Source organism: Canis lupus, chromosome 3 (genome assembly GCF_003254725.2).
Source record: "Canis lupus dingo isolate Sandy chromosome 3, ASM325472v2, whole genome shotgun sequence".
In the NCBI taxonomy this organism is placed as follows: Eukaryota; Metazoa; Chordata; class Mammalia; order Carnivora; family Canidae; genus Canis; species Canis lupus.
In genome coordinates this window covers 68,198,155-68,219,351 of record NC_064245.1, presented here as the reverse complement: position 1 = coordinate 68,219,351, position 21,197 = coordinate 68,198,155, and the positions used below count along the sequence as shown (strand labels likewise).

The 21,197-nt window shown below is 39.0% G+C and overlaps 1 long non-coding RNA gene across 1 annotated transcript in view; it reads left to right on the top strand.

Annotated features, from left to right (window-relative positions):
• Window positions 1-2,422: 2,422 nt before the first annotated feature.
• LOC125754887 (uncharacterized) overlaps window positions 2,423-21,197 on the top strand; it is a 34,436-nt gene continuing 15,661 nt past the window's right edge. The window contains exon 1 of the long non-coding RNA XR_007409931.1: window positions 2,423-3,222. This is a non-coding gene — a long non-coding RNA (uncharacterized LOC125754887). The remainder of the gene's footprint in view (window positions 3,223-21,197) is intronic.

The window sequence follows — 21,197 nt, the reverse complement described above, 5'->3', positions numbered from 1 at the left end:
CGTTGGGGATTGATTTCCTTTTCTCTTTGGCAAACAGTATTCTGACGCCTGTAATGTTCTTTACTTCTCCATATTACTATGTCTTGTCTTTGTCTTTTACTCCAAGAATAACGTTGGTGGCCAACGTATAAAAGCTGTCTTGGTCTAGCCGGGAGAATACTTTCTTCTTTACCTCAGGAGGCATCAAGACCCACTGGCAAACTGTCATTTCCTGTCTTTTATGTGTGATGATTTAGATATGTGCATAGTTGTCTGCTTAAGTAGTTCATAAGCAACTCTCAAATAGGAACCAGGCAATACTTATGATTATGGGTTGAATGTGTCCCTCCACCTCCACATTCCTACTTTGAAGTCCCAACCTTCATTTCCTGAGAATCTACCTTTATTTGGAAATAGGGTCATTCAAGATGTATTTAGCTAAATTACGATGAAGTCATCCTGGAGTAGGATGAGCCCCTAGTACAAAACAATTGGTGTCCTTATAAAAAGGGGAAATGTGGACAAAGACACCTACATAAGAAGGATATCTTTTGCAAATGAAGCCAGAGGTCAAAGTAATGACTCCATAACCCAAGCAACACCACAGATTGCCAGCAAATCAGCAGAAGCTAAGAGAGAGGAATCATACAGTTTTTCCCTCACAGTCCTCAGAAAGAATCAATCCTGCCAGCACCTTGGTTTCAGATTTCTAACCTCCAGAACTGAGACACATAAATAAAATAAATTTCTATTGTTTAAGCCATTCTGCCTGTGGCTGCAGCCCTAAGCAAACTAATACACCTGCCATCAAGGTCTTGCAAATTATATCTTGGTAGGACATTGAGATTCAGGAAAAACCGAATATTCTAATAAAATCTGTGACACAAGCCAGCTACATGTCACCTCATCTCTATAAATCTTAATATTATCAACTTAACATTATACCAGTAACAATGTCTACTTTGTTTTCTTTGCTTTCTGTGAGAATTGAATAAGATCGCACATGCAAAGGCATTTTTTAAGTGGTAAAGCACCCAGCAAGTGTTAGCTGTGAGTGTTTTTGTATACAGCCAATGAATCTCTGTTGATTTGAAAAAGGGAAATTAAAGGTGCGCAGTGTGAAGATATATGTAGAACTACCATTGATCATGACCCCAGGAACACTGATCCTGAGAATAACCCGTACCTAGTTAGAGCTACCTTATGAAAATACTCACAAGTGTTATGTTGAAAGGGCATAAGGTCTTATTCCTTTAGATTGCATGTTCTAGGGGCACCTGGGTGGCTCAGTCCCTTAAGCATCTAACTGTTGATTTATAAAGGCTCAGATTATAATATCAGGGTCATGAGATGGAGCCCCATGCTGAGCATAGAGCTTGCTTTAGATTCTCTTTCTCACTCTGTGCATGCCACCACCACCGCCACCCCAGCTCACTCTCACCCTCTCTCTCTAAAAAGCAACTTCAAAAAGAATTTTTTTAAAGGTTGTATACTTTAAACATTGATAATTCAAGTGTGATCCTCTGATCAGCAGCATCCATTAGGGCACTTGCTAGAAACAGAGAGTCCAGGCTCCACCCTAGACTTGCTGAATCAAAGTTTGTACTTAACAAGATCTCCAGGTGGTCTGTATGCATGTTAAACTTTGAGAACTGTTCTAAAATATATTTCCTATGTAACCCACATTGCTAGAACATAAAAAGTATCTAGCAATTAATAAACATCCTATGCAATGGAATATTGATAGAATATTGGGATGGAATATTGGTATGAAATATTGGTAGCAGATTAAACTTTACAATTTGACAGATCTGAGTTTCCAGCCACGTCCACCATTCAGTAGTGCCATGAGGTCATGGCAATGAGATGTGACCTCAAACAAGATTATTTGCCTTGTAATACCTCAGTATCCTAGTCTGTAAAGGGGCATAATAGTATTTTACTTGTATGACTCTAGAAGACTAGAGATGATGTACATAAACCAGTATGCACACATTAAGTACTAAAAATATGCCTGAAGTTCTGTATTGCTAACAAGTCCCTGTTCTGGCATTTAATTTTTAATCACTGTTGGGACACCTGGGTGGCTCAGCTGTTGGGTGTCTGCCTTTGGCTCAGGTCATCACCCCAGGGTTCTGGGATTGAGTTCCGCATCGGGCTCCTTGCGTGGAGCCTGCTTCTCCCTCTGCCTGTGTCTCTGCCTCTCTCACTCTCTCTCTCTCTCTCTCTCTCTCTGTGTGTGTGTGTCTCTCATGAATAAATAAATAAAATCTTAAAAAAACAATCACTGTAGAGAAAGAAACCAGATTTTCTTGGGGATGGGGTTTTGCGGGTGGTAGTCAGGGATCTCAAAGGATGCCAGGGGCCTTTTATTTGTCATCTGCACTGGGAAGAGGTGCTTTATGACTTGAAGAACTAGAGGGATTTGATGCTCACAGCGATGGTGCAGGTATCCTCAAGAGGGAGTCTTTGGGTTTTCCTGCACCACCAGCCTTCCTTTGGAGAAATGTAGCCATCCCAGAGATATGGCATATGTTGCACCGACACCTCCTCTGTCTCAGATGCTGTGACACTCCCGGCAAAAGGCAAGCCTTGAACAGAGTTCTCCATGGGAAATACCTCTTCTTGATGCAACCAGTTCAGGCAGTATTGAGCAGAAGCATTCCATTCCTGCTGAGACTGTTGTCACTTGATTTTATTATTTTGATCTTTTGAGCATCTTTTCAATGCCAACAAAAGTCAATACATCCTTCTGGGAGAAGCCATCAGAGCATTGGTAATGAGCTGTGCAAGAGGCTCTGTCATCGGCATAAACTCTGGGGAAATAGAGGCACTTTGTTCCTGAAACTCACATGGTGTGACCCGCTCTTTGTGTGAAATGTTAATATTTTGCTTCGTGCTTGGCTCCTGGTGCCACTGCCAACACTAAGAAAGCTTTTGGGGAGTTTGCTGTACATTTTGTGAAAACTGCATGGAACTGGGCCAGATGTCAATGTGTGAATCAGAGCACTTCTCTAGAATTCGTGACTGTTCACTTTATTCTTTAGCAACTCCATAGAAGCTAAAATATCTGTGTTTGGAGAGAATGACGTCTGCTTTCTCATCCTCAGTTAGATGATAATATCATGTAGCATGTGGATGATGATGGCAGACAGTGATTACTTTCTCTTATAACTGCAGTGAAACTCTCACATCATGCCAATTATGTCCTCAAAGTCCAGTAGCTTCTGCAACCTTCCTGATGTAAGTAGTTTACGTTTTTCTTTTTTTTTTTTTTAGTTTACGTTTTTCAATAAATCCAGAGACATTAGTTTGTTCTGTTTCTGCCGTATTCAAGATATGGCAGTTCCTCTTATTGCTCCTACTTTCCTTTATTTAACCTTTTTTATTTTTCAACCTTTTACTGAAATCAAGGTAAACTCTGGATTTTAAGGACCATTCAAATATTTATTTATATATAAATTAATGTTAAAGAGATAATTTATACTTATTATCCACATAATATATCACATGTATTCTATAGTGTGCAATTATTATGTACAATATTTACATTTTATAATACAGATAGCCTATATAAGAATAATGAGTGGATAAAATTATATAATTATATATTCTACAATATCTAAGTAATAATTACAAATATTACACATCATATGTAAATAAGATATATTTAAATGGATTTTGTACTTATATATTATGGAATTAAATATAAAAAAACCTGACACAGCGCATGGCAAATGCTTGCTTCTCTTCCTTTTCTACTCCACACTTTATAGGAATATTTTAAGAAATTCTCCACATGGAGCACCGACTATTCTCACCATATTTGAGGCAATGGTCAGATATTGAAAAAGTAACTGGATGAAGGATGCAGACTGGACTAGGGGAACTGAGAATAAGAAGTTGGTATGTCCTACAGAGAGAGATGGTCCCTGAGCAGGCCAAGAGTAAGCAGAGTGAACTCTATTTTTTTTTTTTTTAACTGTTAGGAAGTGCTGTTCAATAACAAAGAATAATAGACAAATACTATAAAAACTGGAAATAGGCATGTGATAGAAGTAATGGGAAGAAATTATTATAATAAGAAGGATAATTGTAATAATGATGATCCATGCTTTTATAACGATTTTGAACTCCTGAAAACCAACTTCAGATACATAAGAAAGTATACTGATGTCCGCAAATTAGTTATAAATGCATCCAAAAATAAGATGGACTGGTGAATAGAGTGGTATAGAGAGACAGAAATGCAATATAAGCAAATGTAGCAACATGCTAATCATAGACTTTCACTCTACCGCTATCTAGGTGTTTACTGCAAAGTTCTTTTAGCTTTGCTGTATGTTTGACAATCTCAAAATAAAATGTTAGAAAACAGTGACTTCACTCACTTGACCCCACGCAATTACCTCTGCAATCTTGGGAGCTACTTATTGTTTTCCTCATTCCCTCCCTGAGGAAATTCAGGCTCACAGAAGTGTTGTGTGTGGTTATAGATGTGGCGAGTGCACTGGGACATGGCAGTAAGGTACAAGGGCTGAAATTCTAGCTCTGCTTTCAGCTGAGGTCCAAAGCATTTGGATTGCTGGTGTGCAACCAATTCAGGCTTTGGAACCTGTTTATGCCCAAATCTCATCTTTCTATTTTCCGTATGATCTTGAGAAGTGTCACCTTCAGTACTTTGAGCATGTTTCTCACCTGTCAAAAGGTCCAATAATGCCTATCTCACAGGGTTACTACGAACTTATCAATAAACAAGAGGATCTATGTAGAGAGATAAACTGTATGTTCTATTAAAACCCAGATGTGCATCTGATCCTTCCATTCTCAAGGTCAGAGTAGCTCAAGGCAAGGAAAGAAGAAATGAAGGTAAGTATGGGGAAGTAAACTAAGATGCTAATCTTAGATTTTGTATTTCCAAGGAAAATACCAATTTTTCCTTACTTCTAAGGCCATTCATTCCTTAGATACAGGACCTTTTTGATGTTTCCTGTTGGATGGAGTGACAAGGATGACATTTTTTTACATCTTAATTTTTTTTTGTCACATTTACATTATTTCTACTCCCCTAACCTGCATGTTTAGCAACTTTACAATTAAGGGTCAACAGTAGGTATCTCTCCCTCTGTTTACATTATTTAATCTCCATGATTTTTAATAAAGAAATGTGAATGAAGGTCCAATCCAGAACTGACCTCATGTTGCTTTATTAGGAAGGATTCTGTTTATTCCTCCCCACACTGCTCCAAGCACCATGCCTGCAGCTAAATATGATGGAGCTTCTGGTTTTGATCAAGGATCTTGTTTAACTTTATTAAAAGATTTTATTTATTTTAGAGAGAGCACGGTTAGCAGGAGGAGCAAGGGGGGAGGGAGAGGGAAAGAACCTCAAGTAGACTCCCGAGCCAAGCATCAAGCCCATGAGAGGAAGAGGGGAAATCAATCTCACAACCCTGAAACCAAGAGTTGGACACTTAACCAACTGAACCACCAAGATGCCCCTCTTGTTTAACTTTAAATTTCACTTGTGATCAATGGGAAAAGAAATCTCTCCTGAGCTTGCAGTGTGGGCTCATATTGCTCACTTAAATTATCGAAAACAAGTTAAATTGCTTTCACTGCCAAACCCAGGGCTTGGTTATATTCTCTGCACAATGTTTTCTCTTAGTCTCATCAGCCATTATCACCTCTACCTCTACTATGCATTCTTCTTTTTCCCTTCTTACCTTTGGGTCAGGAGCAAAGATTTTCAACGTGGCTGGGAACCATCTGGGAAGGGGCGCTAGGGTGGCTCAGGGTGAGCATCTGCCTTTGGCTTAGGTCATGATCCCAGCATCCTGGGATCAAGTCCCACATATCAGGCTCCCCATAGGGTGTCTGCTGCTCCTTTTGCCTATGTCTCTGCCTGTCTCTGTGTCTCTCATGAATAAAAAACATAAAATCTTTAAAAAAAAAAAAAGGAACCATATGGGTAGCTAAATGAACAGATTGACATCAGGGATTCTTCATTAGGACTGCACATTAAAATACTCTGGGGACATCTGTTAACTAGGACCACCCAGCTCGATATCCCAATTGAATTTATCTGGGTGGTGGTCATGCTTCAGTAATTAGAAAAGCTTTCCAGGTGATTCTATTGAGTAGGCAAGGTGGATTACCACAGAGTTAGTGAATCAAATTTCTCAGAAGTGGGGGCAGTCAATGTAACAACATTCCTTTCTAGCAGTTCCCACTCCTCTATATTTCATAGATCTAAAAAAATGAGACCTTGATTATTCCAAAAATGGGAAAAATGAGAGTATCTGCATGATTGTGTTATTTTAAGGATTAAGTGATTTATTTTTTTTAAATATTTTATTTATTTATTCATGAGAGACACAGAGAGAGAGGCAGAGACATAGGCAGAGAGAGAAGCAGGCTCCATGCAGGGAGCCTGATGTGGAACTCAATCCTGGGACTCCAGGATCACTCCCTGAGCCAAAGGCAGATGCTCAACCACTGAGCCATCCAGGTGTCCCAGAATTAAGTAGCTTAAAAACACATCCCACACACTTAAAACATGCTTTAGTAATTCTTGTTATTATTACTACTGCTTATGATTTAAAACTTATTTATTGGGGTGCCTGGGTGGCTCATGGGTTGGGCATCTGACTCTTGATTTCAGCTCAGGGTCATGGATCGAGCTCCATGTGGGGGCCCTGAGCTTGGAAGGGAGACTGCTGGAGACTCTCTCTTTCCCTCTCTCCCTGCCCCTCCTCCACATTTGTGCACACACTCTATTTTTTTTATTTTTTTAAGATGATTTATTTATTTATTCATGAGAGACACAGAGATAGAGAGAGGCAGAGACACAGGCAGAGGGAGAAGCAGGCTCCATGCAGGGATCCCTATGTGGGACTGGATCCCGGGTCTCCAGGATCACGCCCTGGGCTGAAGGCGGCGCTAAACAGCTGAGCCACCCGGGCTGCCCACTCTCTCTCTTTAAAGTAAATAAATAAATCTTAAAAAACAAAAACAAAAACAAAAGCCTTGTTTGGGGAAAAATGTGCAAAGGTGGCTAACTGACACAGTCTTAAAACTAGTTAATTGCATGATAAACACTTGACCTCAGGACTTCTGTCATGTAATCCACTTTTTATTCCTACTTCTTTCCCTCACACTATATGCCATTTATTTGCTTTAAATAGTAAGTTGCCACATAAAGCAGCCCACTGATAGTAGCTATTACGGAAACTCCAAGTAAGGAATAAGGAACTTTTCAATACAAGGTGATACGTCTTTCTATGTCTGGATGTCTAAGCTCAAGCTATTGCTGGTATGGCTTCCTGTGCTTAGTAAAACTTTACTTTCAGATTCATTTCAAATGCCATCTTCTATATGGCCCCCTTTATTTGTGTTCCAGCTAATATCTCCATGATCCCACAGCACCCGCTAAATATCCCCATGATGGCACTTCCAATGCATTGCAAATCCTGTCTCCTAGTTCTGTTTGCTAGAAGGGATCTTGTTTTACAAAATTATACCTTAACAACCTAGAACATTTATCGGCACTGTGCCCAAACTATAGTAGATAGGTTATCAACAAATTTTGTTGAATGAATGAATGGGTAAATGTCTGGATCGGTGGGCTGCTGAGTAAATAATGGGATGCATTTTTGCTACTGGGACTGGTCTCAAGCTCTGCATAACTCAGTTACCTGAAGTTGTAAAGACTTTCAGAGACCCAAACTACATTAGAAATTTTATCTATTGTTTGCCTGCTCACTTAATTCTCACCATATGACCGTGTATTCTGAATTTAGGGGATGAAAATTTAGTGACCCCTTTTAGAATTGCTAAGAGTAACAATTTGTAAAGGAGCAGTATTGAGATTTTAGGAAAGTCAAACAGTCTTTTGTTCTCATCTTTAAGATTATGTTGCTCTGGGCAGCCCAGGTGGCTCAGCGGTTTAGCGCTGCCTTTGGCCCAGGGCCTGAACCTGGAGACTCGGGATCCAGTCCCACATAGGGCTCCCTGCATGGAGCCTGCTTCTCCTTCTGCCTATGTCTCTGCCTCTCTCTCTCTGTGTCTCTCATGAATAAATAAATAAATAATCTTTAAAAAATAAAATAACATAAAATTATGTTGCTAGAGTAAATCAGTGTTCTTCAAATTGTAATACAGTAAAAATTTGCAATTTAATGAGATAAAGTTTTTCACTTAAAAAATAGAAAAGTCATGGACTTTCTCAACCCTAGAAAAAATGCTAATGCCTGCATTTTAAAATTTGAGTTTCCTTTTCTTCTCCTAGAAAGAGAAGGGAAAAGAGTTGGGGAAAGAAGTGAACAGGTTCTAAAGTGTTTGTGTTTCTCCCCTCTGCCATCAATAACCCTGGTGAAGTCAGACAACAAAGGGACTGGTGGGCCATAAGCTTCTAGAAGATCTGCTTACAGACCTGTTGGCTGGTACAGTGTAATGCTGCAAGTCCATGGTGGCAGCATCAATGTGAGGTAGTTGGGCAGTGAGCAGGTTGCAGCATTCCCAGTGGTCTGCAGGAGACCTCGGTACTCTCAGACCTGATGTTTCTGAGAGCAAAGAATTAGACTAATGGGACCCCAAGAACGGGGTCTTTAGGATCATGGACTTGTAAAGGTGCTCTAAAGGTGGTCAGTGCGCCACAGTGGACACTAATCCACAGAAGACATTGATGCTGCCATTGCTGTCATGGATCTCCAAGCATCCAGAGGATGTGCTGTGTGCATGAGAGAGCTTTCCCCAACACATAGTTTCTGTGAGGATGCCGTAAGCTCCTCCCTACACCGCTAGGGCATCTTGGAAAGGAGAGATGGGGTGTGAAGCAGGAAGATAGGAAATAAGACTGAGCATTACCGACGGGGACACTTATATTATTGCTTCAGTGAAAGATTACTAGATCATCCTTGATGTAGATGGCACCCTTCCCCCAGACTAGGTGATATTTGAAAGAGGATTCTAGTGAAAGATTAATCATATATGGGCAAAAAAAAGGCCTTAACATGTTCTCTGCCAAAAGACACACACACACACACACACACACACACACACACACACACACACACATCTTAAGCAATTGGCATATGCTACTACTTGTCTATGTGTGATTGACAAGCAGTTATTTTAGGTTTCATGTTTGATAGTGTTCTGAGGAAAACATCTTAAATCCCAGATGTTCTGGTGCCTGGCCAAATTAAAAAAAAAAAAAAAAAGTCTCACTGAGGTCTAATCTGTGAAGCCCCCTCAAGCATCAACTGTGATTTGAGTAATTTTAGTTTAGCCTTAAATAAACTCTTCTGGTTTTCATTAGGCATTCCTATTTTTATCATTTGAAAATTGTATTGCATCTTCTATAACTTTGGCAGAGATACTAGTACTAATATTAGACTCTTCAGATGTTTTTACCAACAGGTAAAAGGGTTAAGACTCAACTCAGAGTATGTGTATTAAATACACTGTGATCTCCCATCCAGGCTGGGGAAGGGGGCCCAATAGCCATGCCCATCTATGGTTCATATCTGAAATCTTAGGTGTAATTCCACTTTTATCATTATTGTGGCTGTTTGATACTGGACAATGGACTCTGGCTTGTGTATGTCATCTAAATTCATACATAACTTATCTATAACTCTAACTCATTGGGCTTTCCTAAGGAAAAAAATGAAGGAAAGGATATAACATCCATAGAACACTGTGAACATTATATTCTCCACTGTCTCTTGTCCCTAGAATAACACAGACCCTCATATAATACAAATCAGGAAGGTGGATGCCCAGAGAAATGCCTGAAGAGATATTTTAATTCTTTTCTTCTGCTGCCTCCATATGTTTAGTTATTTGATTTTTTTCAAGCTGTTTAATATGACGAATTGGTCATTCCTTCATTCAGCTCTTCATTCTCCACACATTTCTTTTAGCACCTACTATGTGTTAAGCATGGAGGTTGGTATTATGAATATGTGGATAAAAAGTTTATATTTGGTGGGGCGCCTGGGTGACTCAGCTGGTTAAATGTTCAACTCTTGATTTCTGCTCAGGTCATGATCTCAGGGTCATTGGATTGAGCCTTGTAGCAGGCTCAAGAGTCTGCTTAAAATCCTTTCCCTCTCTCTCTGCCCCTCCCCACTCCACACACACATATGTATGTCTCTCTCTTAAAAAAAATAAAAATAAAATATTAAAAAAAATAAAAATAAAAATAAAAAATAATGTTTATTTTTGATCTTTGGCAGAATGGAAGGAAATATTCTTAAATATTCTCAAAGTACTTGGTAAGCAAATAAAGAAGCTATGCTGTGGGTAGCTCAGTCACATAGAAGGAGCACTTAAGAAGGTCAATTAAACACAATTTAAGGAGATTCACAGAGGTTTCCCAGAGAAGGTGCTGGTGAAACTCATCTCCAAAGATGAGTATGCAAAATTAGAGAATGAAGAAGCATTTGTTTCTTGAGAAAAAAAAAAAAACAAAAAACAAATGTTGAAAGGCAAAGTGATAGACTCTGTTGATGGTATTGGAATGTAGAGGACGAGGTGGTTTGTGATAAAGAAGAGGTAGTCTTAGTTGGATTCCTAAAGGCCCTTGCATTCCCAAATGTTTATAGAGAACCTATAATGTAGCAGGTGCCCCTCAAGAAATTCAGGATCCAGCACTGACTGTAGCAGATGAGATTTCTTTTGGAGACCCTATTGGGATGGTAGGAAACAGAGCAAAGGGCAGGTCCAAGATACTTTGAGACCACAATTGGTTTGTCAGGAAAGTAACTAGGGCAATGGCAAGACAGTGATAGATGCTAGGAAAAGAGTATAGAGGGCAGGTGAGGACAGTTTTTCTGGAGAGGTGACATGAAACTGGGAGGGTGAAGAGGAGTCTTCCATGTGAAGAACAGAGGGAAGGGCATGCCTAGAAGGGGGAACAGATGGTCCAAAGGCAATATTGTGGGTTAGAAAAGAACCTGGCACCTGTGAGAAATGGAAAGAAGGTGAGCAAGCCTGGAACTTGAAGGTGGAGGGAGTGGCAGGAGGTGAGGTTAGAAAGGCAGGTGGTGGCAAGGGTCTGCAGAGCCTTGTGAACTCAGCAGGACTTCAGGTTTCCGACGGGTGTGTGCTGGGAAGCTTTGGGGGTATTTTAAGCAGGTGAGTAACATGACCTCATTTTAAAAGATTTTAAAAGATCACTGTGATAGCTCCACAGTGTTGGGAACAAGTGTGGGCCGGGGGAGCCCAGGTGGGAGGCTCTGCTGTGGTCCAGGTAAGAGGTGATGACAGCTTAGACAGTGTTATTTTCCTGGGCTGCTTTGTGAAAGGTGAAAAGTGGCTGTGAGGTGACACCGCTGTCTCCCTCCAGGCTACATGAAGGGTAAGATCGAGATGAGAATAAGCACATTGCTAAGAAGAGGTAAGAAACGAATCCCTAGTATCTGGATTTCTTTCCACGTGTTGACAGTTTGCAACAACGTCACTCCAATACACAGACCCAGTCAATTGAACAGTTGATACCATAATTCCAATAGATAAACCAGAATGCCAGGGACTTAGGTACATTTTGTCACATTCACTCATCTAGGGTGTAGCCAATTCAAACTGGAACCCAGTCTGGACACGCTGCAGCACTTTTTCCACGACCTCACGGTTTCTCTAGCATGACATGACACATCACAGGCTGCTGTCTGAAAGGCTGAGTCAAGCTGTCCAAGTGTGGTTGGTAAGCTAGTTTTCTGAAAACCCCTAAACTTTAATTCCACTCAGTGATTCCTCCAAAGGCCAACAGTGAGTAGCTCTAAGGGTCTGTGACCAGAGCAGCTGAATTCATGTGTGACACATGGAGCCTGTCCACTGTATCTCTTCTTGTAGCCACAGCACAATGTAAATTTTTGTAACTAGGGAAGAGACAGAATGACCAGGGAATAATGGTACTCAATTTGGAAGAAGAAAAATGGTGAAATTCCAAAGTTCTGGCTATCTGTGTCTCTACAAATGATAATACAGACAGAAAAGCTGCTGCATTTGGCAAGATCTTATCACCAACTTATTAGGCCAGTTGGCTGACGTACTGTAAGGTAGACCGTGTTTGCATTCAGAGGTCCTAGGGCATCAAGAACTTGGGTGGGGGAGAAGGCATAGCAGCATTTCTGCTTTGGGAAGCATTGTAAAAGTGCACATAGAGTCCAAAGTAGCTATTTGCTGAGACTATTAGTGATCACTGTACAATTCTCAATACTTAGAATGGCTAGATCCAGATGTGCTAGAGCTTGTGAAGGCCCAATCTTTCATGTGGACTCGTGTGTTCATTTGATGTACCTACTAACATCCTGAAAACTTAACATTTTAAAATTATTTTTGAAAACATAACATTTTGGAATGCTACATCATAATTTTATTTAAGATTTTCTTTTTTTAAAAAAATATTGTTCCTGTTTGCCATGGTTGTACTGAAGTAGAAAATAAATAAAAAATATGTGGGGTGCCTGGGTGGCTCAGTTGGTTAAACATCTGCCTTCAACTCAGTTCATGATCCCAGGGTCCTGGGATCGAGACCCATGTTGGGCTCCCTGCTCAGCAGGGAGTCTGCTTCTCTCTCTGCCCCTCCCCTGGCTTGTGTTCTCTCCCTCTCGCCCCAATCAATCAATCAATCAATCAATAAAATCTTTTAAAAATTTAAGAAAATAAAAATAAAATAAAATAAAATATTTATTTAAGCCTCTTAAATTACTGAATGTTAGATGAAGAATGCTCACACAGAGATGAATGGGCATACTGACCTTATCCAGGTTAGCAAGATGACCTACGAGACTTTTCAAGCTTAATACAAGTAATGCACATGTACAGATAATTCCACTTTAAGGATAAAAAGAAAAAAAATGGAACACTACAACAATGATTTCATTATTCAACATATATGCACACATATGTGCTATTTTTATATAACTTTTTTTATATCTTACTCTGTTGTGACAGCACCTGCACCTGTTCTCGAATAAAGCACAATAGGGGGTGGGGGAAATATTGTTACAAAGCAAGTTGAAATACAAGTAAGGGCTTTCTTGTTCCTTAAATGACCTGCCATACACCCAAGTAATAAAGCTGAATAAATATTTCAGAAACTTCTTTTTTTTTTTAATTTCATAAACTTCTTAAACCTAAAGAAAGTTTGACAAGGTATCAGTCAATTACCAGGACCCACTGAAGGAAAAATGGAACTTGGTGAGGCAAGATAGCTTTGAGACCACTCTGCTCTGATACTTCTGCAGTCCTTGAGCAGAGAGACCATCCCGCTCCATGGCCTGTGTAGTGTGAGGAGTGTCCCCCTTCCCTCACTCAGTCTGACTGCTCCCTCACTTCTCCTTCCCAGAGAAAGTAAACTTCCCAAATAAAACACCCATACCACATCCTTATCTCAGTCTCTGCTTTATTGGGGACCCAAAGACACCTGAGCACCAGCAAACACATGCAAGAATGTCAGTGTCAGCGTGGCTTATAACTAATCGAAACTGGAAACGAAATGAGTGTCTGTCAACAGTGGAATGCATATATAACCTGGAGTTCATTGATTTAATACAATGCTATATAGCAAATAAAAAGGAATGTTCAGACAACCAGAATCTCACATACATTATTTTGAAAAGGCAAGATGGAGGGGGAAAAAGGGCTGAGTGGCTCAGTCATTTAAGTGTCTGACTCTTGATTTCAGCTCAGCTTATGGTCTCAGGGTCATGAGCTTGAGCCCTGCTGTAGGCTGCACACTCAGTGAGGAGTCTGCTAGAGACTCTCTCTCTCTCTTTCTCCATCTTCCTCTGCTCCTTTCCCCAGTACTACCTCTCTCTCTGATAAATAAATAGATCTTTTAAGCAAGAAGATAAAGAAAAAAAAAAGAATATGTAGATTGCTATTTCACTTATATAAAGTAAGAAAACAGACAAAACTAAACTATTTTTCGGGATGCATATAGCAGCAAAACTCTAAAGACAATCATAAAGCAATCATCATGGACATTAGAATGATGTTCATTTCTAGAGAGAGGAAGATAATGGGGAAGAAGGGAATTTGGGGCTTGGGGAGACTGGCCACAGCCTACTGGGTCATGAGTGCATGGTTATATGGGAGTTCACTTTACAATTACTGATCAAATTGCATCATTATTTTATGATATTTTTCTACATGCTTCATATCTGACCATGTAGTGGATTAACAGTTACAATAAGAGTGGGGAAATGAAGGCCACCAAAAAGGAGGTACTAAATACTGTTAGCTGCTTTAGGTAAGAATCATATTTGAAATTATTTTGCTCAGCTGAGCAAACATTGGTTTCATGTTTCCTACAGTGGTTTTAAATCTTTTCGACTGGAATCTGCATAAGCCTCCCTATAATCTTGGCCATGATGCTATTGGGTGGGTATAATGAGTCCCATTTAATGAATGAGGAAACTAGTCATCAAGAAGTTATCTAACTGCCCAAAGATAACAAGCTAGCAAGTGGAAGAAAAGGAGTTAGAACCTCATTTTCTGGTACTTCAAGCCTACCTTAGTGGCACTGAATCTGTGTATGAATGTGAGGTTTTCACGGTCGGTGTAAGTTTCCACCACCTTTCCCTCCAAACCTAGAAGGCGATGTGCGATTACAAAATAAGACCCGCCTGTGAGTATCAACATAGAAGAAAAAAACCTTCTAAAAAGTCACAGCTAGCAGATAGGATGGCAACCCTCACTTCTCTGTAAACCTAGCAATTTGGGTTTTTCCTTAGGATTCACCCTGACAGTGCCAGCTCTACAAGAGAGTCATTTACTGTCTAGAACCATCTCTAGCTTCCTTTTCGCTGGAGCCTTCTAAGAATGAACAAAATCAGCTGTTTAGTCATGAAGGTTTCCAGATGGAAACTTCCACATGTGTTCGGACACATGATTTTAGGATCAGATATTTGCACCGATTCTTTACAGTTTAATGAATCTGTCTATAACATACAAACAATTTAAACTATTTAATGAATTTTTCTATAGCTAAAAACATGTGTACCAGGGAAGGGAAAAGGAGGGGTAGCCAGAAAGCAAAAGATAAATATATTAGCTCCTTAAGAACTGAAGGTAAAAATTTTTTAAATGATCAAATGATTTATGAGAATTCTATTTGTAATTACCTTCTTCAACCCACTCCCATACACTTGAGGAATGTATTCTCTTTTTTTAAAAAAAAATTATTTATTTATTCAGGAGAGACACAGAAAGAGAGGCAGAGACACAGGCAGAAGGAGAAGCAGGCTCCATGCAGGGAGCCTGATGTGGGACTCGATCCCAGGTCTTCAGGATCACACCCTGAGCCAAAGGCAGATGCTCAACTGCTGAGCCACCCATGTGTCCCTACTCGAGTAATTCTACCTAGAAATGTGCCCACATTGTTTGTATTTTATCCTCATAATAACTCTAAGAGCTATGCAGCGCTATTTTTGAATTCCCCGATAAGAGATTATATTGTAGAGTTTTGGGGAGCTGCCATGTTCATATAACTTCCTTCCCTTCTTTCTTTCTTTCTTTCTTTCTTTCTTTCTTTCTTTCTTTCTTTCTTTCTTTCTTTCTTTCTGAGAGAGTCAGAGAGAGAGAGAGAGAGAGAGAAAGAATGTGAGCAGGAGGGGCAGAAGGAGAGAGAGAATCCTAAACAGGCTCCATTTTCATTGCAGAGCCCATGGTGGGGCTTAATCTCAAGACCCTAAAATCGTGACCTGAGCCAAAAAACAAGAGTCAGACACTTAACCAACTGAGCCATGTGGACATTCCCTTCCACTTTTGTTCTCTCTAGTGTTGTTCTTTTTATACCTTTCTGCCAACATCTTTCTCTTCAGTTTTCCCAATTAGGATACCTACTGTTGAATAAAAGGGAAAGGAGAAAAAATGAGTGGGAAATTCAGAAAAGGATACAGAACATGAAAGACTCCTAACTCTGGGAAACAAACTAGGGGTGGTGGAAGGGGAGGTAGGTGGGGGGTAGGGGTGACTGGGTGATGGGCACTGAGGTGGGCACTTGACGGGATGAGCATTGGGTATTATTCTATATGTTGGCAAATTGAACACCAATAAAAAATAAATTTATAATTTAAAAAAAGAATTTACTGAAGGTAAAAAAAAAATAAAAAAAAATAAAAAAAAGGATCTCTACTGTTTTTCTCTTGCTATGTCATTGGGCTTAAGAAAAGATCATTTTCCCCTGATTTCTATAGAAATTTCCTTGTAACACCTAGGCATTGAGGCTCTGTTCAGTCATTGGCTCTTCCTGTCTCTAGCCTGACCTAACCATAGAACCTACCGCTAGTTGGCTTTAATCCACATTGGTAGAACCCCTTCCTAGTCTGTCCATGGCCTGTCGGAGGAGGAAATTCTATTTTTCTGGAAGAAATCTTGTTAGGAAGTAGACAATCTATACTTCTGTTAGTTTGAACAAAAGTACAACAATCTACTTCGGGGAGGGTGGGCAACAACTATTGGATCCCACACAGAATGTAGGAATTGTTTCACCTAGTGTTAAGCCTGTCCAGTCTGAAAGCTGGACGATTTCCATAATATTTGGCAGATAAAATATAAAATATCTGTCTATCCTTAATTATTCAGGTTCACAAGGAGGCCATAGAGATTTCTTTTCACAATGAATATAAGCAGGGGTGACATTAAAAATATGTCGCCATTGGAATGGCACACATTGTGGCTCAGCTGAACAGACCCTGGGATTAGCATCAATCATGGCTATTGGACATTAGTCCTCAATATAAATACTTTGTCCAAATAGGCAGTCATAAAATGTGGAACCATTTATGTAAGTGTAAAAAAAATCATGTAGCATTCCAAAAATTGACATTATTAGTTTTCCTTTCTTTTAGTCATTATCTTTATCCAGTTGTAATATTACCTAAATGAAATTTCTGCCTGGCTTTTGGGATTGGAGGGTGTTCCTCTGTTGATTGATCATGTGCCTTGAGATTAGAGGTCAAAAAGTATACAAGTTATTTATTCTATTGAATAAATAGAATAAATTTTTACACATTATTTATTCTATTGATTTGCAAATCAATTTGTCTATTTTTATTTTGAAATTAATTTCATTGATTCATAGGTATCTCAATTATCAGTACTGAAAGGCCTTATTTTTAAAAACGAAGGGTTGGGGTAGAGAAAGGAAGGGCCCAGGCTCCCAGTTAATCCACTAAATAGTGGAGTAACAAATCCCAAAAACCTGATCTGCTGACTTGTCACAATTTGTTGCTGGTTTAACAAAGAGATCATGTCTTTTTCTTTTTTCCCTTCAGCCTAGTCATTAATTTTCAAACTAATCGAGAGCATTTTCCCATCACATTTTCTAGACAATGGCAATTTAAAATGTTTGGTTTTTTTATGTTCCCTCGGTAAGAATCTTTCTGCATCAGAAATGTGCATGCTGAAAAAAAAATAACATAATTAGTTATCTCTGCATTATTCAGATCTTCAACTGCTGAAAAAATCTGCTCACCAAGGGAAATAATCAAACGATTCATTAATAGAAAATAAATAATGAATATAGCATAAAACAAATTCACATACATTAGAGAAGTATTTGGAAGAGAAATATTTTTTAAGTTCCAAATACTATTTTACATGGGTCAAGTGACAAATAGGCCTTCTAGGCAGACCCATGCCTTTTCTAAAGAGATGTTGTCTGTAGAGATTGCCCCGGAGTCTAACAAAACCAGTAATGGCAGCAGTGAGTGTAAAGAACACCCCCATCAGATAACAAAGACTGCCCAAATTCTAAAGTTCCTCCATTAGGGAGCTCCAACAGATATGCCCTTCAGCTCTCCCTGCCTCCAGAGTCTGAGTAAGGGACTCATACCCCTCTCTATGTGTTATTTCCAATGCTATAATGTGATGCTCTTACACTCTTCTCTGTATCCCACAATAGACTTGAATCTTTGTGACAGAGTGCCTGATACATAGTAGGTCCTCAGTAAATGTGTGTTGAATAAAGAAATAACAAAATAAATATTCAATAAATGGTTAACTTGGAGATATTTGGATCCATATTCAAATGGACCATCCATTTAAAAGTTCCCATCCTACCTCTGTGCTGGCAACTACTAAAACAGGTGTTTTCTTTCCTGATTGTTCCTTGTAACAATAACATAAGCCTGGAGCTGCAGAATTATCATATAGATAATGCTATCAGAAGTTGCATGAGAGCAAAGCCAAAACAAACAAATAAAAAAGTTCTTTAAGAGCCTAAGTCCAAATAAAGGGAGACGTGACTGCTCCCATTGGCGTCATTTAAGCATCTGGATTCAGCCACCACTGAGCCACAGATACCACCGGGTTTTTCAATTACGTGTGGCAAAAATTTCCTTTGAGCTTAAAGCAGTTAGAGTTGTGTTTCTGTCCTGTCACTTACAACCAAAAGAATCTTGACTCACAGAGAGAAATACCAGGGATGGGAACTTGGCCAGCAGTTGAGTATTTTTCTCCTTTCAGAGCTGAGCTTTGCCCAATACAGAAATCACTGTGAATGTGCCTGGGATAGAGAGCAACAAGGGACTCCCCGTGCCTTGGGGCTCATTGCCTAGCAAGGGATGCCCCTCTGAGTGTGGCTATAATGAGACGGTGCTCCACAAACTGAAGTTATAATATTCCATTCTGGAGATTTTTTGTTTATGATCACCAATCTCATTATTATTTGCTTGTAAAACATTTACATCAATTTGATCATAAGAAATCTGTGAATGATACATTCTATTATTCATTGGACAAATGATGTTATTTCTATTGCATTAAAATAAATACATGTAAGTAGTGAAATAGAGTCTATCCATGTGTTAAAATCTTGTCACCTAAGACAGTGGTAGGCATCTTAAACTTATTGAAAGATCAGTATCAAAGATGCACAGATAAAGCTCCATAGGAGCACAAAGAGGAAGGGAGGGAGATCCATCCTGAGCACATCTGCACTTTGAAACAGTCCCTCTGGCAGAAGTGTGACAGACAATTTGCCAGAGTGAGTCTGAGCCTGTGATTCCTCTTAAGAAGCTACTAAAAATATCTCTGAGTATTGATCAGTGACTCCTCTAAAATGGTGTCAGTGGGGATGGTTCCAGAAGGGACAGGTATGAGAGATATTTCAGGGAAATATTATGAAGATTTGGTGTCTACTTGGCATAAAATGAACACACAACAGAATTTGGTTGACTAGGTTAATGCTTATGTATCATTAACCAAGGAAGGGAATCAGAGGAGAGAAAAGTGCAGGGATGGAGCAAGGAAGATAAAAAATTGTTTCTGGGGACAAAGATCTTGACTGACTCATAGTACAGCATGTTGGAAAGCCAGTAGGAAATGTAGTTGGGATTCCTGAAAACACTATTCACAAGACAAGAACCTCAATGTCAATAAGCACATTGTAAGACAGGCTTAACTATACATTCATTTTTTAAAATACAAATTAAAATAAAGTGTCACTTTTTAATCAGCAATTTTAAAAATTAGAATTCTCTAGTCGAGCCAAAATAAGAGAAAATGGGCACAACTGCAAACATCTGAGAAGAGTTTAAATTTAAGTTTAAGTTTAAGTTGGTTTAACCTTTCAGCAATGCATTTTGGCAAGGCATACTCAAGGCAAGACAGATGAGAACACTTTTTGACCTACTGCATATACATCTAGGAACTTATTCCAGGGAAATTGCAAGCTGTATATGCAAAAATGTATTAATAAGGATATATTTCACAATTTGCAATTATAAGTAATTTAACATTTCAAACTGATAAAAAAAAAAACAATTCTGCCAACTATGGTACATTCCTCTAATGAAATAATATTAATATTAAAATAATGTTAACTGATGTGAGAAAATGTAAAAATTATTTTGCTAAATGAAAACAAAGTTCATGCTCTAGAACAGTATAGAAATTATTATCCGAATTTTTCTAAAAGATAAGGTTCTGCTGAAATCTTGATAGACTTTGTCTATGGGGAATAAACAATGCCCCTGGTTTATAATCACAAGAATATGAAAATAGCAAATACATATACACGTAGTTAGGATAACAAAGTGCTCCTGGGATTACAGTGGAACTCGGCTCCATCTGATCCTGTACTGGTTGAGGCCAACTCTTATTTGTGGAGATGATGTTATCAAGATGATAACATGGCCGACCAGGAAGGAGCACAAGCGCCCCCCCCATTGGGGGTTGGAGTTTTGCCAGTGACAAAATACTGAATTTAAATTCTAAAAAATCACTTGTTTTCACCTGGCTCTCATTCCTTAGCCTAGTTATCATCCTCGTCCTAGATAAGATGTAATAATAATTATATGGTAACTATTTATAATAACTCTGTAATCAGTATATTATTAAAATAACTATAATTAATAATTGCTTGCTCTCTCATCTTTCTGATTTTAAGGTTCTGGGTAGTTTATAAAGTAATATTATGTGAAACATCTCATTTAGTTTATACAGGAATAATGCAAATAACGTTTATGAGGTCAAAATTTTTGATCAGCACTTTGAGAAGTGAATACTTCCCTCAAGACATCTGCTGATAATCAGCACAGTATCTTCCACTATGGCCTTTGGCATGGTTTCTGGAGCTGTTCTTTTTATCAGCTGTGTGATCCCAGGAAAGTTCCTTCACCTCTCTGCCTCAAGTTTTTCATTTGTGCAATGGATGTCCTACTTCCCATGTTGTAGGTTTGCTGTGAGGAAAAAGAAGCAAACCTACACCTACATACTCAATGCAGGTGGTTCTTATTAGGATTCTGCTGGTATTTGAGAAGTAAGCAGGTATCCCTTTGGGAAGTCTTCCAGATCAGCCTTCAAACCCAGTACTCTGATTCTGAAACAGACTGCTCCAGCACATGGGAGCACAGGGCTGCAGGCACATCGTAGGCTCCAGCTTAACAGCTCTTGAATGAGATCTTGCTGAGTAGACACAGATTTGCTTTAGGCAGTGGAGGAGCCAGCAAGGTGACCATATGAGAAAGGCCAGTCAGCTCAGGGATTCTCCTCAGAAAAGCCTAAAGGAATTAGACATAGATACAGATATACAGATAATTATATTGATATATTTATGCATTTGGAAATTTGGTACATGAAGGAAAAAAGAACTGTTTTCCAGATGCATCATGTTCATAATCATACCTAACATTTATTAATTATATATAATATATAATATATATAGTAAATTGCATATAAAATGTATAAAATAAAAT